This window comes from Balaenoptera borealis, assembly GCF_965194805.1.
Source record: "Balaenoptera borealis genome assembly, chromosome: 2".
NCBI lineage: Eukaryota > Metazoa > Chordata > Mammalia > Artiodactyla > Balaenopteridae > Balaenoptera > Balaenoptera borealis.
The window spans coordinates 72,767,949-72,793,814 of record NC_138867.1 but is presented as its reverse complement, the minus strand read 5'-3'; the positions used below and the strand labels follow the sequence as shown (position 1 = coordinate 72,793,814).

Below are 25,866 nucleotides of genomic sequence, written 5' to 3'. Positions count from 1 at the left end.
ACACTAATCCCATCACAGGGGCTCCACCCTCATGACTTCATCTCAACCAACTCACCTCCCAAAAACCCCTAATAATACCTCCTACTACCGTTACATTGGGGGTTAGGACTTCAACATATGAATCTGCGGGGTTGGTGGGGGGACACAAACATTCAGTCCATAAGAGTAAGATTTCTACACCCAAATCTGATATTTATTCATTTCTATTTACCTATTCAAAGCTTGAAAAGAGGTTCAGAAAAGAGCCCAATTATATGGGGAAAACTGGGACCACTGTCCATGCATTATAATTCAATATTTGATTATAATAAAAATAATGATGGTAATGATGATAATAAAAAGTGAACAGTTTTTTGTTTGTTTTTAAAAAAAGGATTCTTTACAACAATTTGTTGAAATAAATATCATGTTCTAAAGGCTTTTCTTTTCAGTCTTTCAAGGGAAAAATAATTTCTTTCAATTAAAACTGAACTAGTCAAAACTTAAGAAGTCTCTCTATAATTATGTTTAAGCCTGTTGCAATTTATTGCCCCCAAGGTATTCACCGGTAAGACCTCTAGGGCATTACTATAGCCGTAGTGTTAAAGTTAACTGATTCAAACCACAGTCCATCCAAGTAAGCCCCCTGCAGAGCCCCTACTATTACTCAGTGCAAGGAACTACATTGTCTTCCTAACCACCTAATTTAGAATGAACTTAGACGAGCTCTTATCTGCACTGTAGTCTTGTGGAGCCAGCAACAGTACCCAGAAGCTGGACCAGGAAAAATAGAAAGTAGGGTCCTGTGAAGTGCAAAGGCATGAGACAAACCATAAGTGTCCATAAGATCTTAGAAAGGAAACACAGTTTACCTAACAGTCCTACAATTTCTTTCACTGTTAGCTAATTAGCATTTACAAAGTTAAATGAGAAGTAGCTTAAGCAAAATTCCCATTTAAAAAAAAAAAAAATTTAAGAACTACTTTTCCTTGCTTTGAACTGATTTTCCCATTTCCCCCCAAGTTAGGCTGTTATTTGGGGTTTCCAAATATAACAGTGCTTCTGACCATTCTTAATTGCACCATAATGGGTGTTAAGCACAGGAGAGTGTGCAAACAGACTTGACTTTTCTAGTCTTTGACTGTTCCTTGCCTCTGGCCTCTGTCAGAGAGGCTTGCTAACTGCATCTCAGGGGAGCAATCACACGGCTTGACTCAGCCTGTGGCTCTGACTATTGGGACTTCCTGAAGTCACAACCACTTTGGCGTCCAGAACTGGGGCACGGCGTGTCTACTCTTCATAAAATCCAGAGATTGCAAGGGAAGTGTGAAACGCGAGAGCTGATTAGGGATGCACCTTAAATGGTATCAAGGGACCCAGTTAGCAATGCAAAATATGAGATAATATAAACATAACATTCACTGCCAGTTGATCACTTATGTGAGCACCATGAAAAGCAAAATACAACAGAAAAAAAATTGGAGATGAGTAACAAATACAAGATTTCCTCCAAGATAATTTTGCATAAAAGTTCAGTTTCATGGGAAAAAATGCATAATAAAATGACGTGGAATGATATGCCAGAAACATTTGTTATGTCTATTTGTTTTTCTAGAACTTGCTTGGTATTAGTCATTTGTAATGGGTATATCCAGTCTTTGTTATACATACACCCTTCCTTTCTTGCATTATTGATTGAGAGAATTTAAAGTTGGAAGACGCAATTATTTTGGCAGTATTTAACCTTCTGTGACGACAAAGAACAATTCCATTTTCACTAGTAAGAAGCCAAAGTAATTTTAATTCAGGAATTTCTCTTTTAATTATTAGTTTTTAAAGAACACAGCATTATACTTAGCAGAGGGTCCTTTTCTTCCTCAGTATTCTGGTGTAGCTACTCTCCTGTCAGCCTAGGCTTTCAGAGAGAAGAGGAAAAATCTTCATAAAAGCCTTGGCCTAATTAACAAGAATGAACTAGATTTTATGATGAACAATTTATAGGCAGTTAATAGAGCTCATACACGGTAGCCAGGAGCTAGATAATTTATCATAAAAGGAATCTCAGTTACACTCCTAATCCTCATTCTCTTGATACTACAACCAACTGCATTCACAATTGCTACTTTTATAAGCTTTGATTTACTGACAAATGATGCTGCATTTTATAGAGTCATAATGAGACTTATAAATGCAGTAAATTCCTGTATCTCTGCCCATATGCTTCATATTCTTTGCCAAACAATTTACCCTTCTGCATTGTTATCTCTAGATAAAAATAATTTTTCAAAGATCTCCTAAGGATTCTTCATACTAGCACAAATGAGAATAAAGAAACAGCAAATTGTTTATTAACCATCCTAAGTATTTGTTGAAAAGAAACTGATTTATCCCTAAAAGAACAATGCAGCTATTGTAATGAGTTTTGAAAGAGTAATACTTTTTCAAAATTACAAATAAGATAAAAAAGCTAATATCCAAATGTAATTTCTTTCTTTTTTTTTTTTTTAAAGATTTTTTTTGATGTGGACCATTTTAAAATTTATTTATTTATTTATTTATGGCTGTGCTGGGTCTTCGTTTCTGTGCGAGGGCTTTCTCTAGTTGCGGCAAGCGGGGACCACTCTTCATCGCGGTGCGCGGGCCTCTCACTATCGCGGCCTCTCTTGTTGCGGAGCACAGGCTCCAGATGCGCAGGCTCAGCAATTGTGGCTCACGGGCCCAGTTGCTCCGAGGCATGTGGGATCCTCCCAGACCAGGGCTCGAACCCGTGTCCCCTGCATTGGCAGGCAGACTCTCAACCACTGCGCCACCAGGGAAGCCCCAAATGTAATTTCTTAAAGAACAGAATTTAAAGTAGGTGACACCCAGGAAATCATATTGTCTCTTCCCACTTGGTGTCTTACTGCTGTTTCTGTTTTCAAGTTATAGCAAAATACAGCACACTGGGTGGACAGAACTGGGTGACTGTATATATACTGCCATCAGATCAGCTACATTTCATTTATCCATTGATCTACAGAGGGGCTCCTGAAGTCCTCAAATTAGATAACACTTCCTCCAGGAAGGCTCCCCTGACCACTGGTATCCCTTTTATATGCCTTCTTACCATCCTATTCTTCCTCTTACCACAAAAACAAATACTGCTGGGTTGTAACAAATTCTACAGCCTAATTAGCGTTCCATCCCCTCATTGACCATGAGCTCCAGCACAGTGAGGACCACCATTTTCTCACTCTGGAGTTGAACACAATGCCTGGGACATATTGTATTTGTAACTGAATGATGTTCTTGGTTTCCAGAGCCTGTTGTTAATGTAAGCGAGAATAAATCATTCAAGTTGTATGAGTCAGCAATAAATTTGGTCACTAAAATTGACAGTGAATAAGTGTGTATTTTAAAAAGTTGAAGAGGCAAAAGTCATGACTTTCTCTACTCCTTTCTTATGACCAGCATTATAAGTACTTTTAAACATTATGCTCTGTTTAGATGTTCCGCATTTTAAAAGGGACATGTTATAATAAAAAAAGGCGATAGCGAAAACAGTAAAAATAAGAAATGACTAGAATAGAAATCCAGGGGAGAAGGTCAGAGAAATATGATTGTTTGACCTGAAACAGATGTGCTAAATATTACATTAATCAAGGTCTCTGGGGACACAAAGGGACTGCTGCCTGTTTCTTGAAGGGACAGAGCCAGGGCCCATTGCAATGGTGTTTAGGCCCCCATAAGTAACAGCTTCCTGACCTAAGAGGCTAGGAGATGTGAGATTATGTGTCTATGGGTCCACTCAACAGACCATTTTTCAAATGATTAGGGATTTAGTTCTGCCTGCCAGACAACCAGTTTTGGTATAGCTGATCAAATTACAGGCACATGGTCAATCTTAGTTTATCAACTATTCCCAAATATCAAATATACCTCTCTTTCAACCAGGGTTTCTCATCTCCTATTGAGACGTTATAAAGATAGGTTCTATTATTTTTTACAGCAAGACATTTTTCTAGTAGAAAAAAAAGGGAAATGATCTTTTTTCCTCTCAGATTCACCCCATCACTACAGAGAAGCTGAGGCTCAAACAGATGTCTCAGAAGGCAAACCCATAGCTGCCAAATCACCCACAAAAAGATAGCATCCTCAGCACACTCAGAACGGCTAGTAGGAGAATGCAGCTGAAAATCTGTTAGTTCCTTGACACCTTTTCCAATATAGTCCCTGTCACAGACGTGCAGAGACCCCAATGCAGGCCATGCCCCTGGCAATGTCTGCTGAGGTTACCAGCCCAGCAGGGCTTTGCCAGCCCATGATACCTAGGAGAGATGGAACCAACAATTCTTCTGCCCTGAGTCAAAATAAAGCCTAAAATGCTATCTTTTATGATTCCTAATGTCAACTAAAAATAACAGAGGTGGTTAGTTCAGACCTAAGATTCACCTTGGAGATTTTTTCTAATCGTACATATCCCCCAAAGTGTCTTTTTTCCAAATGGAATTGGTCACTGACATGTGGATGTGCTCCTAATAGCAAAATAAAAATATTCCCTGCCTGAAGCATTATAATAAAGTTGTCTTTTTCCATTTCGTTGTCTCAGAACATTTAATCAATTGACATGACATCTGGGGCAGGTCAAAAGGAGCCACCTCTATTAATTTATAATTGCAATAGTCAACTTATTGATGGCCATCTCATTACTTTAGCTTATTTTTATCAGTTTTAGTTTTTTAAATGTTTTTAAACTGTAAACTTTCTTGGGAGTCAAGGATAAAAACCCATACCCTTTTTAATCCTGTGTTCCCATTTAAAAAAAAAATCCAGCCCCAAGGAAAATTCTGAAGTGGACACACTTGTCTGCAAAAAAGCTGGCTTCCCATTTAGGAAGGTTTCCTATTGCTTACCTAATTTTAAGAGCCTAAGATCTTCCTCCTACCAAAGTCTCATCTAAGTTTTACATTAAATGAAATTTTGAAAGTGTATTTAATTCTTCTAAGATGAAACCAGGTACATAGTAGAAGCCCCAAATTTATAGCCACCTTCTTTTTCTAGCTCAGGAAAAGACCTATTAAAAGTTATTTCCAAATGCATGAGAACATTAATCAATAATTTTCTTCTACCTGCAGTATTGTCTCTTCTCTAGTTATAAAATAAAAGCCATGTCTCCTTATTAAAGAAGGAGTGTGTGTATGTGTGTGCATGTGTGTGTGTGTGTGTGTGTGTGTGCGCATATGTATGTGTTTGCATGAGAAGTGGGAGAGGAAGAAGCGGAATGAAAGAAATACAAATACTTCCTAGGATGCTGAATGGCACAAAGTAAGCAGTTGCCTCATTCTGCCCAGAAATAAAACCAAATCTGCCCTTTTGTTCTCCCCACTCCCTCCTCCATGACCCCCAGCCCCCAGCCCCTCCAACCCCTCACCAACCTGACTCCTGGGCAGGAGCCAGCTTCCCTGTCTTTATCTTCCTGAGCTTACAAGAGGATTCTGATGACCCTATCTCAATTCTGGCAGCAGAGAGCTAAGTACTTTACTGACAAGACAAGGTTTGTCCCAGGCAGACAATGGGAAGTAGATAACTGTTAAAAATGCTTAATTCCAAACATGGTAATGAATTAGCTAAATCGCTTTGGTAATGATTTTCCTCACTAACAAATACCAGGAGGAAAAGCATTCCTTAGCACAATGGTGTGTACATGACAACTCGTTGGGTTCATTTACTTAACATGCTTTGCATAAATTGTGATAAATAGTCTACATTTTTCCTGATATTGTCTCCATCTTATTGTGAATTTCAAGTCTTAAACAATGGCTGTGTTTTAAATATTTGAGAACATACCAGACAGGTACCCTCCACCTTATTACCAAAAATATTGCAAAAACTAGCTAACTTGGGGAATCTGCATCCCATATTTGTTGCCCACAAAGCTTATAAAATGTCTGTGCACATTTGCATTTGCATGCAAACTTTCTTGCTGAACGTTAAGTACGCTCACAAAGTCGCTGTCACTCTCTTATTTGTGCAGCCAGAAAGTCTGTTAGAACAAGGGCTAAACTGCATGCACAGTTCAGGGCATCTTTGAATGGCACACCCTCTCTATAGAATGTGGGCCACTCATCTAGACATCCTAGTATTTCGACATAAGCCCTGTCAGATAGAAGATTCCATGCTACCAGATACACCTCTTTTGAAAATGTCATCCAGGGTAGAAATTGATTTTCTGCCTCAAATGCAGCTGCTGCTCTGAGAAACCTCGTATCCTATTAAAAGTGTCCTTGTTCCACCCCTATCTAGACATAGGGCACATGATGAAATTGACATATTTGTAGGAATGCAAAATTCTCACTGATTCATTTATTCAACAACTGTATACAAATCACTGCTCTAGATGCTGGAGATGTGGCAGTGAACAAGATGGCGAAGGTCCCTGCTCCCATGGAACTACTTTCTATGATTTCAAATAGTGTATTATTATGAAAAGATAATATGAAACAGGGTAATTTGCTAGACAGAGATTATTTTCGATTGAACAGTCCAAGAAAACCTCTCCCAAGGCTGTGATATTTGAGCAAATCATACACAATTACAGATATTAAATAACCTGGTAGAAAGGACACAGGATTTGGAGACAGAAGACTCAAGTTCTAATTTCTTAAAAGTCTTTAGGCAAGTTCCTGAAAGCCTTCTACCTTTTAGCACAGAATTGGTATCCCACTGGGGACAGCTCTCATTCTCCTTAAAAGGGTTGAGCCTGGTTCAACTTGATGAGCTTTTCCATTATGATATTTATATTATGACTAAAACCCACTACATCCATCTTTTTTAATATGAAGACTCTAAATCAATGGTTCTCAACCCTGAATGAACAATAAGTTGAAATCCTAACCCTGCTGGCATTGTTTTAAATGCTGAAGTAAATAATGTAAGACAAATTAGTAGAAAGGATTCAGAGACACAATATACAAGCAGCTAAGAAAAGGGGGCAGGCTGGGGTTTTTCAGGACTGGTGAGTCTAATGTCTCTGGATGCTCCACTGCCTTAGAGAAAACCACCTGATAGCAGCGAAAATTTTTGAAGCAATTCAACACTTTCATAGCAGATTTATCCCAGGTGATTTAGCATTAGATATCTGTATCAGGGCAGAAAACAAATCCATGATAACATCATCGAGTAACATTTGAATCAGAGGTGATGTATGTGTTTGTGGTGTTACCACATTTTTTTTCAAATTATGCAACAGAAATCACACTCTCTTGAGGTTAAATACTGCCCTACTCTCTTCAAAAGATTTTAAATTTCACACCTCCACCCACATATTAAATTAGTAGTCCAAACCAGATGGAGGTTAGCGTTTTAGGTTATAATGACTATCTGGAGAAAGTCTTTCCTTGCATTGCCCATAACTATCCCTTTTACCTTTAGGCTTATTCGTGCTTTGCTGGATTTCTGACATTAAACTGCATTTAAATGGTTCTAAGTCTTACTCTGAGCTATACAGTTTTCTATACCATGGCCATGTGAAGTGGCTCAAAAATAGTTCTGTGATAGGTCATTAGGAAGAACCAAGAGAGAATTCAGAGATGAATGGGAAGCATTTTAATAAACAAACACATTCAAAAGCCAGCACCTTTTCTCATGGTGCTTTCTATCACCCCCACCAAGTATACATTTCTTCTTTCTATTCACATTTTATGCAATTTTCAGGGCTGAATTCTACCCTCATCTCCTTTCTCCCTCTGCCAGCCTTCTAGAATGCATAGTTTTTGATGTATATGTACCATTGACTTGTCATCCCTCTGTTTTTGTATTTGATTGATTTAACTGAAGTATAAGTCCCTTCAAGATAAAAAAACATACCTTACATTGTTGTCTCTTAATAGCTTCTAAGTAGTTAGACTAGAATCAGGCAACAAATGGAACTACTTTTGGAGAAGACTTCTTGCCTAGGGCTAGAGCTTGACCTGAATCATGTATTCAGAAAGAAATAGCAGACTAGACCCACTAAGCATATTCCTGGTTAGAAACCAGTAATTTTAGAGACAGGAGGAAAGATCTCAGAATCTGAAGGCAGAGCTAGATTTGGAAGTTAGTTCAATCACTCCTCTGTAAAATGGGCTCACAGAATTCCAATAGGAATAAATGTAATACGTGTAAAGCAGCTATACAGTGACTAGCATACAGTAAGTGCTTGGCAAATAATAGCTGTTATTATGATGGCCCTGTATTGCTTGAAAAAAAAGACTTGTAATATATTTTTGCCTGCAAATACTGGATGAAATGAGACATAAAAAATTGTAGGCAAAATTAAAATTTGTGAGAAAGATTAACTGGGTCCCACTGAGTACTTGGCTGCAAGTGAAATCTGGATCAGTGCAGGAAGAGGACTGCTCTTTGACTTCTCTCTTATCCCAGAAATGCATCCTTTTTCCTTCCTTTAACATCTTATAAAGCGTTAAAGCTTCCATGTTCTAGAAATTACAACAATGTGGTACACAGGAAAGAGCCCAGGATTTCAAACAAGCATATGTGGGTTCTGGTCTCATTGGAAGAAAGTAAGCAAATATCTTAACCTCTGCACCTTGTTTTGATCCAATGTAAAATGGGCATACCTACTCCCCAATGCTCTTGAGAAAATCAAGATGGTTTACAAAACATCAATACCTTGGAGTTGATCAGCCAAACAATTCAGTAATCAAAGAAAAAAAAAATCAGTGGATACTGCATTGGTACTTATTGTTTACCATAAGCAAAGAACCATGAAAGACACAAAAGAAATCGGAGCCAGAGAACCCAATCAAGAAGAACTAGTCACCAATGAGACTGCAATTCACTTAAAGAGGGCACAAAACTAAATGAACATAGTGCCAACTGTGAAAACACAGAACATTCTGTACAGAGTGATGATACAGAGTTTGGTCATTAACCTCCCAGGGCTATCACTCAAAGGCCACCTCAACAGAGCTCTAAGCCACCTCTGAAAGCCTCATTTCTCAAGTCTTGCTTGGGAGCTGCTTCAGCCAAGTTGAAACACAAGCTATCCCCAAACATGTGCTGAACTTTCCCTCTGTTTGCTCATGCTCCTTCTTTGCACATCTAATCACTCGGCTACCCAGAATCTTTCCCCCTTTTTAAATCTCTTCCATTCATTACCACACATCCTAATGGTCACTTTCTCCATGAAGCTTTCCTAAGTCTTCAAATTAACTACATATTCATTTTCCACTTTTGAAACCCCCATTTCATTTTGTTAGTGGCAGTCTATACAGTCTACTTACACATTATCTTTTCCCTCTTGGATTATAAGAGAGGAAACTTAACCTCCTTCACCCTGTATCACCAACAACTTGTTCATAGTAGGTATTAACTCACTTTTTGAAAATTATATTTACTAATGGAACCTGACTGAGATGCTTATAAATCATGCAATCTTAATCTTGATTTGAACAAAACAACTCCGTGCTACCTCGTTCATTTACTCCTTAAATAGGTATTGGCGCCTAGGATATGTAAGCCTATGGGATACATGCAGGGAAACAGCTGATTGCGGAAGCAGATGATAGGGCTTTCCTAGAAGAAGTACAGGATGGGACGCCTGGGGGCGGGGAGGAGATACAAACTCATTCCTTAACGCTCTCCAGTGGACATTTAATGACTAAAAAAAGAGTTTTCTCAATAGGTGATCCATGCATCAGAAAGCTGGCTTTGACACCAACCCTCTCTCTCCAAAGAGGGTGGGAGCAGAATGATTCAAGTTCAGCCGGACAAGAGACACGGGGCAAAGGCAAGACGAAGACCCTTCCCTCTCTACATATTGAACTTGTAGTCCTTATCAGAGGAAAATATTGGGAAGATTGATAAATATTTCCATTACCCTAATAAAACTTCATGTTACATACAAGCTATTATTATCACAATTATATCTTTTTCTCACTTTTTAAAAATTGATTCAGAACAATTGAATCTTAGAAATAGTAGTGTTGAAATATGGCAAACATCTTACTTGCAGGAGCAATAAACTTGACGCTGAAGCCTAATGTTTTTTGTATATTCCTTCTCTATTTCTCCTTTTGGATTATAGATTATGAAAGAGGGATTTTATGCAGCAGTTGGTGACAAAATATATTTCTTACTAATGTGTAATATTTGCTACATTAATAATTTTATGGCTTTAATTATTGATGCAAACTTAATTGTGCCCCATGTCCCTTTTTCTTGCAGCTCAATAAAAACTATATATTTCTTTAATTAGGCTTCATTTGAAGACTAGAAGACAATGCAGGAGTGGTTTCTTGCTAATTCACCTATCTACAGCCAGGGAAAAAACGGAATTAGTGTCTTCAGTGTAGTTTAGCGAGGAAAAATATCTAACTGTTCTGAAAGTGTGACTTTCCTTTGAACAGTTAACCTCACCCAGAGGTCAGGAATATATAGGCAACTGAAAGCGAACACTCCAACAGGGGATGATATTCTCCCCTTCCTGGCTCTGGGGAGAAATTTCATTGATTTTAGTAGAGATAGAAAGGAAAAATTGGGGTCACCTACATGGTTATCATACTGTCTTCCCTCTTTATATTCTCGACCTTACTCAAAATATAATCTTAGTCTTTCCTGCTTGATTCCAACATGTTGTTGTGGTACTCCACTTACAATCACCAGGAATTTTACAATCACTTTATTCTGTGTCCAAACGTTTCAAAACAACTACCAGAAAGCCTGGATGGAAAGAAACTAACATTTGCTAAGCATCTGGTCTGGGTTATACAAGGTGCTTTCAATCAATTATTGCTTTAATCTCCAGGGGTCACAATCGCAAATGCCAACAAGTTCAAAAATGAAGAGAGCAGATCGGGCTTGAGAAACAAGGAGCCCTCGGAGCTCCATCTTTCATTTTCCACTTTGATAGAGAAGTGAGTTCAGAAAAAAAAAATGTTTAATAATAACATCTGTAACATTCTGTGAGAATGAGAGTAGAGCAATGATTGCAGAGGATACTCCATCTCAGTGTCAGGTGGACATCGGGAGAGACAGGACTGGCCAGCTGGAAGGCTCACATCCCATCTCAGTGAGATTCTCAACTCCAGCCCACCACTGCCATGCTGAGAGCTCTTCTAAATTTTTAAGTGAAGCTTAAAAGCTTCATTCTTAACTATATTCGTTTTCTAGTGTTACATGAAAGATTACCACAAATTTAGTAGCCTAAAACAATACAAATTCATTACCTCACTGTTCTCCTAACTCAGGAGGTTGAACTGGAGTTGGCTGGGTCCTGTGCTCAGGTGTCACCTGGCAAAATGCGAGGTGTTGGCAGGCGCTATAATCACATCTGTGACTCTAGAGTCCTCTTCCAAACTCACTGACCGATGGTACAATTTGTTTTCTGTGGTTGTATGACCAACAACCCTATTTTCTTGCTGGCTGTTAGGGACTATTCTCAGCTTCTAGAGGCTACCCTCGCATCCTGGCCCTGTAGCTTCCTCCACAGACCCTCTCACCACATAGAAAGCTTACTTCTTCAAGCTTAGCAGGAGAATCTAATGCTTCAAATCTCTCTTACCTCTTTTAGAAGCTCAGCTGAGTAGGTCAGGTTCATCCAGGATTATCTACTTCCCTCTTGATTAGGTCAAAGTGAAATGATTAGTGACCTTAACTACATCTGCATAATCCCTTCTGCCCCATGATGTAACATACTCATCAGAGTAACATACATCTCTTTCCCAAGTCTCCTTCCTACTCAAGTTGGAGGGGATTAATGCAAAAGGGGGAGGGGGATCTTGGTGGCCATCTTGGAATTCTGCCTACCCTACCCTTCTCTCAAGCTTCCCACAGAAATATAGCACTCTTAAAAAATGAGCTGCTGAATAGTCATGAATACTTTAACTTCCTTTTATTTTCTACAACTGCTTTGACCTCTTGGCACTATCTTATCACATTATCTGATTGGTCCAATGCCCATCTATATTCAGTGCCTGTCTCTAGTTTTAAAATTTCAGTATTGGAGCTTTTTCCTGCCATTTGATAAGCATAATAAATAGTTGTCACAAATGAAATTTGCACAAAAGCTGACTGTGATGTCAATAGCAGGTATAGTTTTTGTAACTGTAATGTAGGTTGATTCTTGAAATCCTAAATTTATCATTAGTACACTCTATTCAGAGAGAGTTACTCTCTTGATATACATAAAAAATTCAAACTTCAAAGCATTTTAGAAAATGACAGGCATCTGAAAGTCCCATTTTTATTCTAATGAAAATATCTTTTACCAAGAAGTTAAGATTTCTCACAAAATGTAAAGGGACTTAAAAAAATATAAGGGTACTAAAAAGTGTTATTATTCTCAGCAAGACAACTCATAACCATGTTGATTTAGGAAAATCTTCAAGGATTTACTGAGGCAATTGTAAGGTAAACTCAGTTCTCACAATGAAAGGAAAATGCTTTGATAAGTTTTCTGGGGTTTCCTTTCAGCTTACTTGCTTCTTTGCCTATAAAAATATTTTATATCATTTTTAAGGGCAAGCTATAAGCAATATTTATGTTCAGAGAAGAAATCCATCTATAGGAATTCAGATTTAATTTTAAAAACAGGTAAACAATCCTATAAACAAAGTCAGTGATTTCCCCAGGTACTTTTTGAAAATAAATAAAAACAAATCAGCTCTGGTTGTCTCATTTGTTGTTTGAACACTAAAGAGCAAGTCATTGGGATTTTTGAGAGCAGTTGTATTATTTTAGACTTTACAAATCTATACAATAATTCATGGTTTAGAAAAGAACTGTTGGGTTATCTAGCTAGTCTTTTTTAAGAGTAGCAGTTGAAACAAACAATCAGCTCACTTCATGCATGGAAGAGAATTCTTCAAACTCTTCCCCTTAAACAAATCTTCAATCAGTTAAATGACAACGTTGTTTAAAAGAGAAGTATTTTATACTTCTCCAATTCTTATTGATGAATCTTTCATTCTCAATTTTAAAATTTATTGTGTCAACTAAATGCCTGTAAGTGGATTGACATACTTTTTAGAGTACATATATTAACTAGATCAATTCAACCAAATGCCAATATTTCACCCTATCTGATTTTTAACACAGCATGTTGGTAAATACTTATAGAAAAATGTTTCTGTATATATTGTTTCCAGCTTGAGAAGATTAATATGGTTATACAAATGTAAGTCTAATTTGGAAGTTTGACGTGATAAGCAACATTTCCAGACACTTTTTGATTGTGCCAAGGGTGATTTTTGAAAAATTTGTGATAAGTTTATTGTGGTCATTTGGTAAAAATAATAATTTCAACAGACTAGAGAAAAGGTAGAATTATTAATAGGAAAAAAAGCTCATTTTAAAAGCACATTCTTATCGATTTTTATTATATTTAAACATAAAAGCAAAGCCAGCTTTAGCTCCTGATCTACCTCTGCATTCCTATTGAGTGAATAGAGAAATTTCTACATGGTGTAATTTGAGAAGCACTGAGCACCTTCAACTGGCCTTGTTTAATCCCGGTGACTAAGACTTCAAGACTTAAGTTTAAAGGCATTGGCAACTACCATTTAAAGGCAGAAGTTATCCAGCAGGGGTAATGAGTAAAGTCATGATCACATAAGATTAGTTCTGAAAGATAAATTGTGGCCTTCTAATGAGTCCCTAGCAAAATAGGAGCCAGAGAAGTTGGATTTAAAGAGGATAGGAAAAAGAAAAGTCATCTACTAAAACACCCCAGCCATAATAATAATCCAGTGAATATCTGTGGAGTTGAATCAACTTGAACAGAGAGCAACAGACTTTACCTCTGGGACCCTGTCAAAGGGTAACGCTTTGTAGCTGAAACTCAAGGGAAAGTTTGAGGCCCAGGGGAAAGGAAATGAACAGAGGCTGCAAAAAGACATAAGAAGAGTACCCATATCCATGTTTGGATACTTGAAACAAAGTAGAGGTGAGGAAACAGGAGATGTTGTATAAATACTACCCAGAGATATGCCTCTCCTTCCACAAGTATAAAATTCAATCTTGTTATATAGCTGATAATTCATTTTAGAAACCCATGAAGGTTACACTGACATCTAGAATTCTTTACAGAAATTTTTTCACATATCTAGGTAGCTTGTAAGTGTAATTGTCATATCATTTAAATAAAACAGAATAACAAAATTTCCCTTTTGTATCATGAATCCATGGGACAATTTAGCTATCGGCTTTAGCTAAAAAATAGAGCTATTGGTTAGCGACTTGAACAATCACCACCAAGTATAAGATTAAGCCAATTTTGCACTTTTCAGTGAATTCAAATCTGCAACATGGTCCTAATGGCAGAATGTATCTTTAGTTTCACTGTCTGGTCCTTTTACCCAAGATAACATAGATTCCAAAGTTTAATTTTATACTTATAACCATTAGCATTTATTTTTCTCCAACAGGGTATCAATAAGTTTCTGCCAATGAATTGGCAAAATCATGACTCTTCTTAATTTATTTTTTGCCTCTCAATAATTTTGCAACCCAGCTCTGTTTCTAGGAGCTCTGCTTTTACTTCTTGGGGGAGAAAAGAAATTTGTTTGCACAATGCAACAAGATCTAGGGATCTGTAACATGAGAAACTGAGCAATTGTTTCAATATATCCACCAGTAGTTTTCAGAGGGTAGGATCATACAACTGTATTTAATCAGAAGAACTTATCACAGAAGCTTGGGATACAAATGTCAAGACATTGCATATGATGCAGTGTTGCCTGTTAGTATCCAGGATATCCAGAGTTCAAAGGGAAGATCCACTAGGAAAGGCTTCCCAGAAAAGTCAGGGACTTCTGGATAATAGTTCAAATATGCCTACTCCTTACTTGAATGACTGATCATATTTCCTTGATTCAAGATACCCATTTTTCACAACTATGGTTTTCAAAATCAGGAAGCAACTTTTAATCAAGGTACACTTTTAATATTGTGATTTTTTTCCTTTTTTGGAAACTTATTATTTAATCAATGGTGAATCTAATGATCAGTGGTTCTTTAAACTCAAGAAAATAGGTATTCCAACAAATAGATACAAGATCAAGAATAAGAAGAGTAAAACCTTATGAGAGGTCCAATATTTGCCCTGATATGTTAAACCTCAGCAAATGAAGAAAAACAGAAAAGGAAAAATTCTGTACTGTGGTAGGGATCTTTGCTATTAGACACCAGATCTATGTTTAAAAGCATGTGGAATGCTTCTCCAGCCTAAATTTAGTATCCTTGTGGGGGAGAGAATTTACTTGTTATTTATAAGTGCACTGTGTGTGTGTGTGTGTGTGTGCGTGTGTGTGTGTGTGTGGTTTCCAAGTAATTCAAAGCACACTAGAGACCTTAACACCCTATCTACAAAATGACAATTATTGTTTTTATGAAAGATAAATGATTACATTTAAGAGTGGTGCTAGCAAAAGAAATTTTTTTCATTGAAAAGTTGTAGTTTGACCTGTTTTGACACATTAAGGGGAGGCTTCCAATCTGAAATTTTTTCTTAACTCATGAGTCAATCAAGCAGTTCTGAGACTGTCATTGAGCATTTTGTCAATACAAGGAGACTTAAAAATTATCTAGAACACTTAGCTCATTTCACAAACAAGAAAAATGAAGTCCAGAGTCATTTGCTTTGCCCAAGGTTGCCTAATTAATTAGTGCCAAAACCATGGGTAGAACCCAGTACTTCTTTTTGCCAGTGTAATGCTTTTTTTCAGTGGAGAAGAGTATCTCCTTCCATAAACTTGATAGAATACTGTGGTTCTGGGAGGCTTTGCCAGAACCTACAAATTGAGCCCAGGTCTCAGAGAAGTTTTGAGAAAGCACAGCTCAATTCTATCACAATATTTCAAGTGGTTCTCTGTACTTCTCTGGCCACTATGCAGAGATATAAGGTCTATAGGATTTTTGTAGTGGACCTGGGAATGCTTGCATTCAAACAGTATTTTAAGTGGTCGAGGAAGTCTTTAAGAAGTTAGAATCATACATCATTTTGGGAACTGGAAGAGCTCTGTGCAATACATTTCATTTTATTCCCTCAATTTATAGAGGAGGAAGATAACATCTGGGAAAGTAACATGGCCTATCACAGGCTGATGGGTGCAGGGTCAGGACTGGAACACAAATTTCCTTGTTCACTGCTTTTTCATGACACCACACAGCTTTACCATGAATTATGCCCAGGAAATGGAAAGATGCAAAGGTGAAATAACCAAAGACAGCTTTCTATGAGAGATTTCTCAAGCAAATGATGAAATTGGTGATATTTGTCCTCGGGCCTGGCTACTTCTCTATCCTTGTCCCTCTCAGTGGTCAGTGTCCTCCCTCATGGGTTCTCCCCTCTCTTGCTATCAAAATATACTTTTTAGGAAAGGTTTCACAAGCTATCTTATATATTCTTAGCAACTGTATTTGGTAGGCATTAGTATTAACATTGCCATTTTAAGATGTGAAAGTGAAAGGTGCTTGAGGATTGAGTTACTTCTCCGTGGCTCTACAGTTTTGTAAGTGGCAAGCAAGGATTTAAGCCCAGAAGTGTCAGGATTTTAGCACTTTTCTTTAAACATTGCTAATTCAGCACTGTATCTAGAACACAGTATGTGTACAATAAATGTGAGCTACATGAAAATAAAGGAGGAAGGAAGGAAAGAAGGAAGGAAGAAAGGAGGGAGGGAGGGAGGGAGGGAGAGGAGACCTATTAAAACTAAGTTGTGATGAATAGCATTTGAACTTGCTATCTTTCCGTTTGCATGTGAACGGGAAACAAAATCTTAAACTGAAGAAATAAATTGGAATTTCAGGCATCTTCCAGCAGGGTGAGAAATTTGGCAGAAGAAGATAAAGGTGCCCTAAAATTCCATGTTGGCCTTTTCAGAGCTTAGCAGTTACAAACTCATGATAAAATAGTTCTATGATTATTTCAGAGAGGACTTTTCATGATGCAGGAAAATTATCAACCCTGTTTATGCCCAAATACCACAGGCAGAATATTCCATGAAGTCCAGAGTGGTTCCTTCCCTCAGTTTCCAAACAGTTAGCTCAGAGAGCATCAAATGCCCGAGGTGGATAGTCACAAAAGTCGGTTTAAAATGTCCTGGTCAGTGGTTGCCCAGTGGAGACCGGGGCGGGCAAACCTAGAGCCAGAATGCAGGTTTTAGAGATTTCATTTGCAGTATCTTTGGGTTAATTCCCTAGATTTGGCTAAGGCTTTTAGGTTCTACGAAGCGTTTCCAGGGAGGCCTAGCCATGGAGTCAAGCCCTGTTCCTGGAGACTTCATCAAGTTCCTCCCCGTTTGTGGTTCTGTCTATATGAGATGGCAGAGGAGGGGAGGGAGAGGTAGGACCAGAATACAGAAGCTCACAGGGGAGGGAAAAGGAGGAGGACTGGCACATTCTTTTAAGTTAATTCAAGTGAGTCATTCAAGGATCCAAAGGTCTGAAGGCCTTCTGGATCATTCTAATGTCATTTTCTGCATCTTCTTAGATTACCTATGGTCCATCATCTAAGAGTCAAAGAGCCAGGTTCAAGGCTCTGCAGAATTTAACAACTGATCAAATGGTCTTGGACAAATCACTATATTTGTACCTCAACTTCTCACTTATATTGATGACGATTAATAGTTGTGTGACCCACCTCACTTGATGGATGTAAAGGAAAAAAAGCCTTTTATATTGTAAAATATTCTGTAGCTGTGATTGTTATCATTGCTTTATAATATGAATGTGCTACTGTACTGTTTGGCCTTTGTTACTTCTTTCCTTTTTTTTTTCCTAAACTGTGATACTTGGAGGGCACACCTTACAAGTGACAAGTCAGAGTGGCTTATCCCAGTGACATATCCTAATGCCTCCTTATGTTTAACATTAGTTGCAAAGACCACTGCTATATAAATAGAATCATACCTTCTACCTACTTCAAGTAGATGCCACCAAACAAAGGCAGAACATACCTACACATGAATGCATAAGTCTCAAAACCTCACGATAGGACATAACATATATTTTTTAATAAAATATTTTCTAGGAAAAAAAGTTTAAAACAGTAGAGTACATAATGTCAGCAATTTCTACCTTAGAACTACTCAATATATAAGATATATCAAGGATTAAGAAAAACAGGGGCTTCTTTGGTGGCACAGTGGTTAAGAATCCGCCCGCCAATGCGGGGGACACGGGTTCGAGCCCTGGTCCGGGAAGATCCCACATGCCGCGGAGCAACTAAGCCCGTGCGCCACAACTACTGAGCCTGCGCTCTAGAGCCCGCGAGCCGTAACTACTGAGCCCGCGTGCCACAACTACTGAAGCCCGCGTGCCTAGAGCCCGTGCTCCGCAACAGGAGAGGCCACCGCAGTGAGAAGCCCGGGCACCGCAACGGAGAGTAGCCCCTGCTTGCCGCAACTAGAGAAAGCCCACGCCCAGCAATGAAGACCCAACACAGCCAAAAATAAATAAATAAAATAAATAAATTTATTAAAAAAAGAAAAACAGGACTTCCAGGTGCTCGGCTGCCTCTTCCCAGACCGAGCGAAGCGCCCGCGTGGCCGCCACCCACGTCCTCCTTCCCGCGGCCCTCAGGAAACCGCGCTTGGCGGCAGTGGACCGCCAGCAGGTCCGAAGGTGACAGTGTGGGAGATTCCGTCCATGGGAAACCTTCCGTGGTGTACAGATTTTTCACAAGTCTTGGACAGGTCTATCAGGCCTGGCTGGACAAGTCTACTCCATACACGGCTGTGCGATGGGTGGTGACGCTGGGCCTGAGCTTCATCTACATGATCCGAGTTTACCTGCTGCCAGGTTGGTACATCGTGACCTACGCCTTGGGAATCCACCATCTAAATCTCCTTATAGCTTTCCTTTCTCCAAAAGTGGATCCTTCCTTAATGGAAGATTCAGACGATGGCCCCTCGCTACCAACCAAACAGAATGAATTCCAGTCCTCCATTCGAAGGCTCCCAGAGTTTAAATCCTGGCACGTGGTGACCAAGGGCATCCTGGTGGCCATGGTCTGCACCTTCTTTGAGGCATTCAACGTCCCGATGTTCTGGCCCATCCTGGTGATGTACTTCATCATGCTCTTCTGTATCACGATGAAGAGGCAAATAAAGCACATGATCGAGTACCGGTACATCCCGTTCATGCACGGCAAGAAGACATACAAGGGGAAGGAGGATACAGGCAAGACGTTCGCCAGCTAGACGCGGCCGCCCTCCGCGGGCCCTGGACGGCCACGAGTTGCTGTGACGGCGCCTTCTTTCCTCACATAAAGTAGTTGATTACAAGGGAGTTATTTTCTTTTTAAAAAGGAGCTTCAATTATTTGTAACTGAGATATCAGGTTCTTGAAGAAACTTACATTTAAACAGAATCGCGTTGATTTATTTTCCAGTGCCGGTCAGGCATCCAGACGCTGGCCTTGCAGGGCGAAGGCCGGGCGGACAGCCGGGTGGGCTGGGGGGCGGGGGTGGGGTCGGCAGGGCCAGGCTCGCGGAAGGAGGCAGGACGCCCAGTTGCCGCCTCCCAGGACGCTCGCCTGGCCCCGCCGGACACACGGAGGATGCTCGCCCATCAGTCCGGCGCGTGGAAGAGATTCTTTAGTAACTCAGGGCTGTAAGGCCAGTTTCCGAATTTCATCTCACTAGAGATGTGTTGAGTTGGCCTCTAGCATAATGACTCAAAACTTTGTTCTTAACTACCATGATTGCTTCTGAGGGCCTGGAATTATAAATATGTATTATATTTTAATTGTTTGAGGTTATCTTGACACATTTCTTTGATACGTGAAGGGCTGTTTTAACTTAAACGTGTTCTCATGCAGCAGCCCCTTTTCAGAGACACCTGGCAGGAGCAGCCAGTTCCGTGGCTTTTAACACATGGCTTCCCACTTTCTACGGGGAAACAACTCTGACCTGCATGTCAACTTTTTTGATGTGATAAAAACCAATACTCATAAAAAAAAAAGAAAAAGAAAAACAGGACTTCCAGATAACAAATGAAATGTTTCACATATTCATTTCATATATTCATTCATATATACTTTATCCCATCCTTACATGTATATATTTACTCTAAGGTAATACATGTAACACAGATCGCAAGTTATAATCAAGAGGTTCATTTTTAATTGTTAATTGTTGTCCAACTTTTTAGAAAATAGAATACAAAGAGACAAAGTTTCTTTAATAGTTTTCAGAAAGCACACCATAAGCTCTAGCGGATAGATTAAGAAGCAAATAGTTAAAATTTGGAGATCTTACTATAAGTATTATAATTTTAAACTTTTTCTATAAAACTCAATTACTGCATGCATGCCAGTGAAATTTAAAAAGAGAGAGAAGGGACTTCACTGGCAGTCCAGTGGTTAAGACTTCACCTTCCAATGCAGGGGGTGCTGATTCAATCTCTGGTCGGGGAGCTAAGATCCCACATGGCTTGCAGCCAAAAAACCAAGACATAAAACAGAAGCAATATTGTAACAAATTCAATAGAGACTTAAAAAAATAAATAAATAAAAAATAAAAACAGAGAGAAAAGTTTAAGCATTAAATGCTGTAAACATTTAAATAAATATAACATATATCTACATATACAACCTGCTAGTAGGTATATATCATTTCTGCCTGATAATTTTCTCTCTCCTCTCTGTGTCTTCCACCTCAGCACAATATGACATGACACTTTCTATATGAAAGTAAATGACACCACTTTCTCACTAGGTTCCCTTCAGGGAATAAAACTAATGGACAAACTCTGTGGGGCACCATGGGTGAGGAATTATAATACATGGTTGGTAGTAGCCTAGAGCTTGACAGGACCCAGGGTAACCCAACACAGTGAGGCCAAAGGAAATGGAGAAGAAAAGTTGAGGCAAGAGGAGTGATTTGAAAAGGCAGACAAAATGATAATGGGGTCCACATGAGGAAGACTAAACATAAGGTCAGAGGCTGGAAGGATGAAGACTGGAAGGCTTGGTGAAAATAGGTTCAAGACTACACGAAGGAGTCACAGCCCTGCCTCTATGAGGGTCCTGGTGTGGCGTGCCTGATGACATAGGAAACCAGACAGTTACCAACATGTATTTCTCAACTGATACACCATGGAGTCTACGATGGCACTCTCTACTATACAGCCATGCCAATGGGTGGTGGCATGCCCTCTCAGACATCTGTGGTCGACTTCAATTATTTTCTTGCTACTGTACATTTCTATCCAAACTGAATTTTTAGAAAATTTAACAATGCATCTGTTGGGAGAAACATTGGGATTTCTAAACTGAGAATGCATATTATACTCATTTTAAGAAAAAATACATTTCAAAGAAAATCTTCAAAGGGTTATAATAAGTTTCCCTCTTAAAATCTCCAGTAACTAATTTTAACAATGGTTTTCATATCTTTCTCCAGTTGGGCATTTTGTTTAGCTCAAAAAAAAAAGAAATAATTATAATATTTCTTTTCTAATAATGTCAAGAAGTTTCTGTTATTGCCCAAGTGAAAATATTTCACCGTAGCCTAATTTCCTTCTTCATTATACAGCATAAAGATCAGGAGCCACAAAAATCATTATTTTCCTGATGACTTCAATCTTCCTATTTCATAAAGGAAAGGAAGTGAAAGAAAACTACCCCTCAACATTCCCAAACCAGTTTGCTTTTGGATTTTGCATATTCAGGCAACTAACTGTTGGCTGTTTTACTGGTTTGAATAACCCATAAGGTACAAGAGAATCTAAGTTCTACGTTAGAACCCACATCTGCTTATGCTAGAATGAAAACCCATCTGAGAATCAATGAAGCACATAGAGAGGGTCTAATTAAATCCCTATGCCATTTCCTTTAAAACTGTCAAATTGAAATTGTAATCGTGTATTCATTCACCCCCCCAGTGGTGTAGTGGTAATTTTAGAAGTGGGAATATTTAAGCAATAAGAGCCAACAGGGTGTGTTTTGCTAGGATATCAATGAGCCCGGACAGTTCCTGTAAGCAGCCAATAGACTGAAAACAAAACCTTTCCTACACAGTGAGTGAATCAGGAGACCCCCTCCAAGTGAACAGCCACACTAATGACAAAGACCGAATTCTGTATTAGGAATGAGAACTTATAATAGATGTATTGAGAGAATTATACTATGAAATCACACTAAACTATTAAATGAAAATAATACAAAGCATTGGCACATTAAATCAAAGTGATAAAATGTTCAACAAATTAAAAATCAAACATCCAAGATTTCTGGCTTTTGAAGTCACCGTAAAATTCCTAACACTTGTTCTGTCTACGGTCCTCTTTCTTCTTTGCCTAATTTTGTGGTTGCCTCAAATGACCCTCAACAAAAATCTAACTGAATAAGTATGAGAGGAATATGTGCTCTGCAACTTGTTATTGGGGTACCTTTTGGCCTCATTTTAGAGGACAGCAATACTTTAAGAGTGAGTCTCTTTAGAGCATGGATTGAAATATCTATATGCTCTTCACATATACTAAAATATATGTTACCCAGGATGGTCTTTGCACTATGTTTAAATAACAAATAAGAAAGAAAGGCAACCACATTATATAGCTAATTCACTGGCTTCATGTAGATTCAGCCTGAGTTAAGAGACCACCAGGGGGGCTTCCCTGGTGGCGCAGTGGTTAGGAATCCACCTGCCAATGCGGGAGACACGGGTTCGAGCCCTGGTCCAAGAAGATCCCACGGGCCGTGGAGCAACTAAGCCCGTGCTCCACAACTGCTGAGCCTGTACTCTGGAGCCCGTGAGCCACGACTGCTGAGCCCACGTGCCACAACTACTGAAGCCTGCGTGCCTAGAGCCCGTGCTCCACAACAAGAGAAGCCACTGCAATGAGAAGCCCACGCACCGCAACGAAGAGTAGCCCCCGCTCGCCGCAACTAGAGAAAGCCCACCAGGGCATCTCCAGGCCTCATCAGAAGTATCTCCACGTTCTTGCTTCTAGGCTACAGTGTGGCTTGATCTAGAGGCAGTGACCAAAACAAAAAAAAAAGTTCTGCAGATTAATTTGTTAAACTGCTTTCCTCGATATACTTGCTGACCAGAAAATTTGGTAGAGGCCAGTAAAAAAGGCTAGCATGACGGCGTTCAAGCAATCTGCATATTAAAAAGTCCTCCTTTCACTCACCTTCTCTCATGTCATACCTCCCATCCTCCTCCAAGCCCAATCCCAACGTGAACACATCTGTAGGGATGGGTGTCTGGCTTCTCTGCAGGCAGGAAGGACCATCAAGGGGGCGCAAGAACGGAGAAAAGGGAAAAGAGGGAGTTCGATGTTGCTCTTGCCCTCCCCACTCTTTATGCCAGCCCCCTCTCCATACAAAGTCCTCTTAGAAAGCTTTCCTCAGTCAAGCTGGGCCATCCTCCAAGGTCACTGTACACAAATATAGCAACCTCAGAAGAAAATTAAAGAGGGTTTCCATTGTCCTATTTGTCTAGGGTGTCCTTCAGGAAAAAATTAAGATAATTAATGTTGACAGTTATAAAAAAATTTAAATAAAGTAAAATATACTTCTGTATAAAGAACTGTGTAAAACTGAGTAGAACTAGAGGTCACATACAAGAGAGAAATAACTGGATACTGGGAAGGCACTCTTCCCACCTTCCTCGCCACTTTGCTTAAGGCCATTCAACTTCTGGTGTGGGAATAGGGAGTAAGGAGGGGATGGACACTTAGGAGAAAGGACGTCTACTGCTTTGATCAAATGAATTCACGTTTTCTGATCCGATTCTCCTAGAATATGAAAATCACTTACACCATCAGTGTGGAGAATCATAATGCCAACTCACACATGATGTTCTCTACCCTACACTGGCAACAGGACTATACAGAGAGTAACAGAGTTTACAGACAAGCTAAAGGAAGATAAAATTCACAAGTAATAAGTAAGAATTGAAAACCATGAGAATACCAAGAGAATCCATAAATTGCATCTCTCTGCAGTAAGTCAGATCCTCAACACCAGTCAGTGACAGGGAGAACATACACAAGGTTACGACGAAATTGCAACACTGAACTCTTGTAAAAAGAAGCATAAACTTATGTCTTGGGATTTTTCAAGCACAGGTCAACTTCTGAATTCTAGGGTATTACTCTTTGGGCTCTTATGTTACCTGAGCCAATTTTGTCCACACTTAAAAAGAAGACATTGCTTTCGAAGAGCATATATTCCCACTCTCCAGCATTAGTGATAGATTTCTAAAACCTCTGCAGGGAAAAAAAAATAGTATTAAATTACTTGTTCTCAATGTTCATCAGACAGCAAGTTTGAGGACCCAAGTTAATTGAATACTGTCCAGTAGACTATTTCAGAGGTGTCAAATACATGACCCTAAATTAGAAGAATTATTTTACAGCTTTATTTCCACAAAAAAAGTGGTCAGTTTTACTGAAATAAAAGTATTATCCCTCAAACTTGTATTTCCCTTTTTTTTTTTTCTGGTAAAGAACCATATAAATGGGTTTCAAAAAGTATCTTTCATTTACAATATCATAGGATATGCTTTTTTGTTTTTGCTGGATTTTCATTTTTACATATAAAATATCATAAATGTCTACAGTGAAAGGGATGTATCTCCATTTAAATAAATGTGCCGATTATTAGCAGCTTATATTAAAAGGAACTAATTTTACAGCATCAGATGATTCATTCTTTCATATATATATGCAAAACAAAAATGAACCAGTTATAAGTATTAAGCATTATTAGCACCTTAAAATGTAAGTCAATCTGGTACAATGTAAGCAGGTTAATAATGAAAAATAATTAGTTATCTAGTTGGTATTTGGCCAGACAAGAGACGTGTAGAAGACATGCAGGTCTAGGCATTTTAGACTAGATAACACCTGACTTACTTTGAGAGAGAAAAAGAGCAAAACCTTGTTAAAATCTCTGCTGTTTTAATTAGAGACGTTGCATCATGAAATACTCACTATTTGCTTTTTTTCCAGATGCTAGAAAAACACCTGCTTCTCGCCCATTATCTGATCTTTTCAGTGCCCAAAGAGCGGAGAGCAAATGTTCATTACTAAAAGGCTTTCTGAGTAGTATATCTCAACTAAACCTTATACACAGAACAAAGGCTTCATAGAGGAATATTGATCCCAATAACCCTAGTAAGAATTTTGCTTTGGAAGCCAAATGTTTGTAAGCTTTCCTATTTAATGTGGGTTTTGTCACACCTGTGTAGCCTTGCCACAAGGCATGCTGGGAGCTCAATGATGGGTTCACATGAAAAGTTATGTAAACGGGAACTGTGTTGAGTCAAGCTTACGAAGATTCATTTAGCTGTAAGCCCTTGAGGAACCAAAATGTTATGCCTAGGAGAGCATCACGATCTCAGATGTATTCGGGACTGGTGTTTATATACAAGAGGCCATGCATGGGAAGCATGCCGTAGCTTATGCTCAACAGGAGAGACAGGAAGAGGAATGGTAAGAGCTATCCAAGAGGTAAGCCTACAGCCAATTGGCCTGGGGTTTGTGGCAGGACCCTATTCCAGCAAACAGAACTGAGTGACACCTGGGAAAGTAAGCACAGTCATGGAAGCAGCACAACCAGATCAGGAGATGTGGCTGCAGCTTGGTAGGTAGTGCATGGGACTGACGCAGGACAGTAAGACTAGTGCCAAGTTCCCCCGATGGCAGAGAGCTAGCTCATAGTTCTCTTTCAGTCTTAGTTCTCTCTGCTCAAACCTGGACAGAAATGAGCCTACAAGTTAAAGGTTTTCGGTATCTAAATTTAAATGAGGCTAGAGAAGTTGTGAATCTACCTCCACGTGGGCATTTATATTTTTTTCTATCCAACAAATGCTAAATTCTACACACACACAGAAGGACTGACACATACGCACACATGCTAACACACTTTTGTAAATATACTATGAATGATTTT

At 39.0% G+C, this 25,866-nt stretch overlaps 1 long non-coding RNA gene and 1 pseudogene across 4 annotated transcripts in view; one reads left to right on the top strand and one right to left on the bottom strand.

The window, feature by feature from the left end:
• LOC309622530 overlaps positions 1-25,866 on the bottom strand; it is a 159,599-nt gene that overhangs the window by 35,254 nt on the left and 98,479 nt on the right. The gene's annotated exons all lie outside the window — the stretch shown is intronic.
• Positions 18,435-19,405, top strand: LOC309623068 (protein RER1 pseudogene; annotated as a pseudogene). The gene has a single exon. The product of its transcript is annotated as a protein RER1 pseudogene (transcript).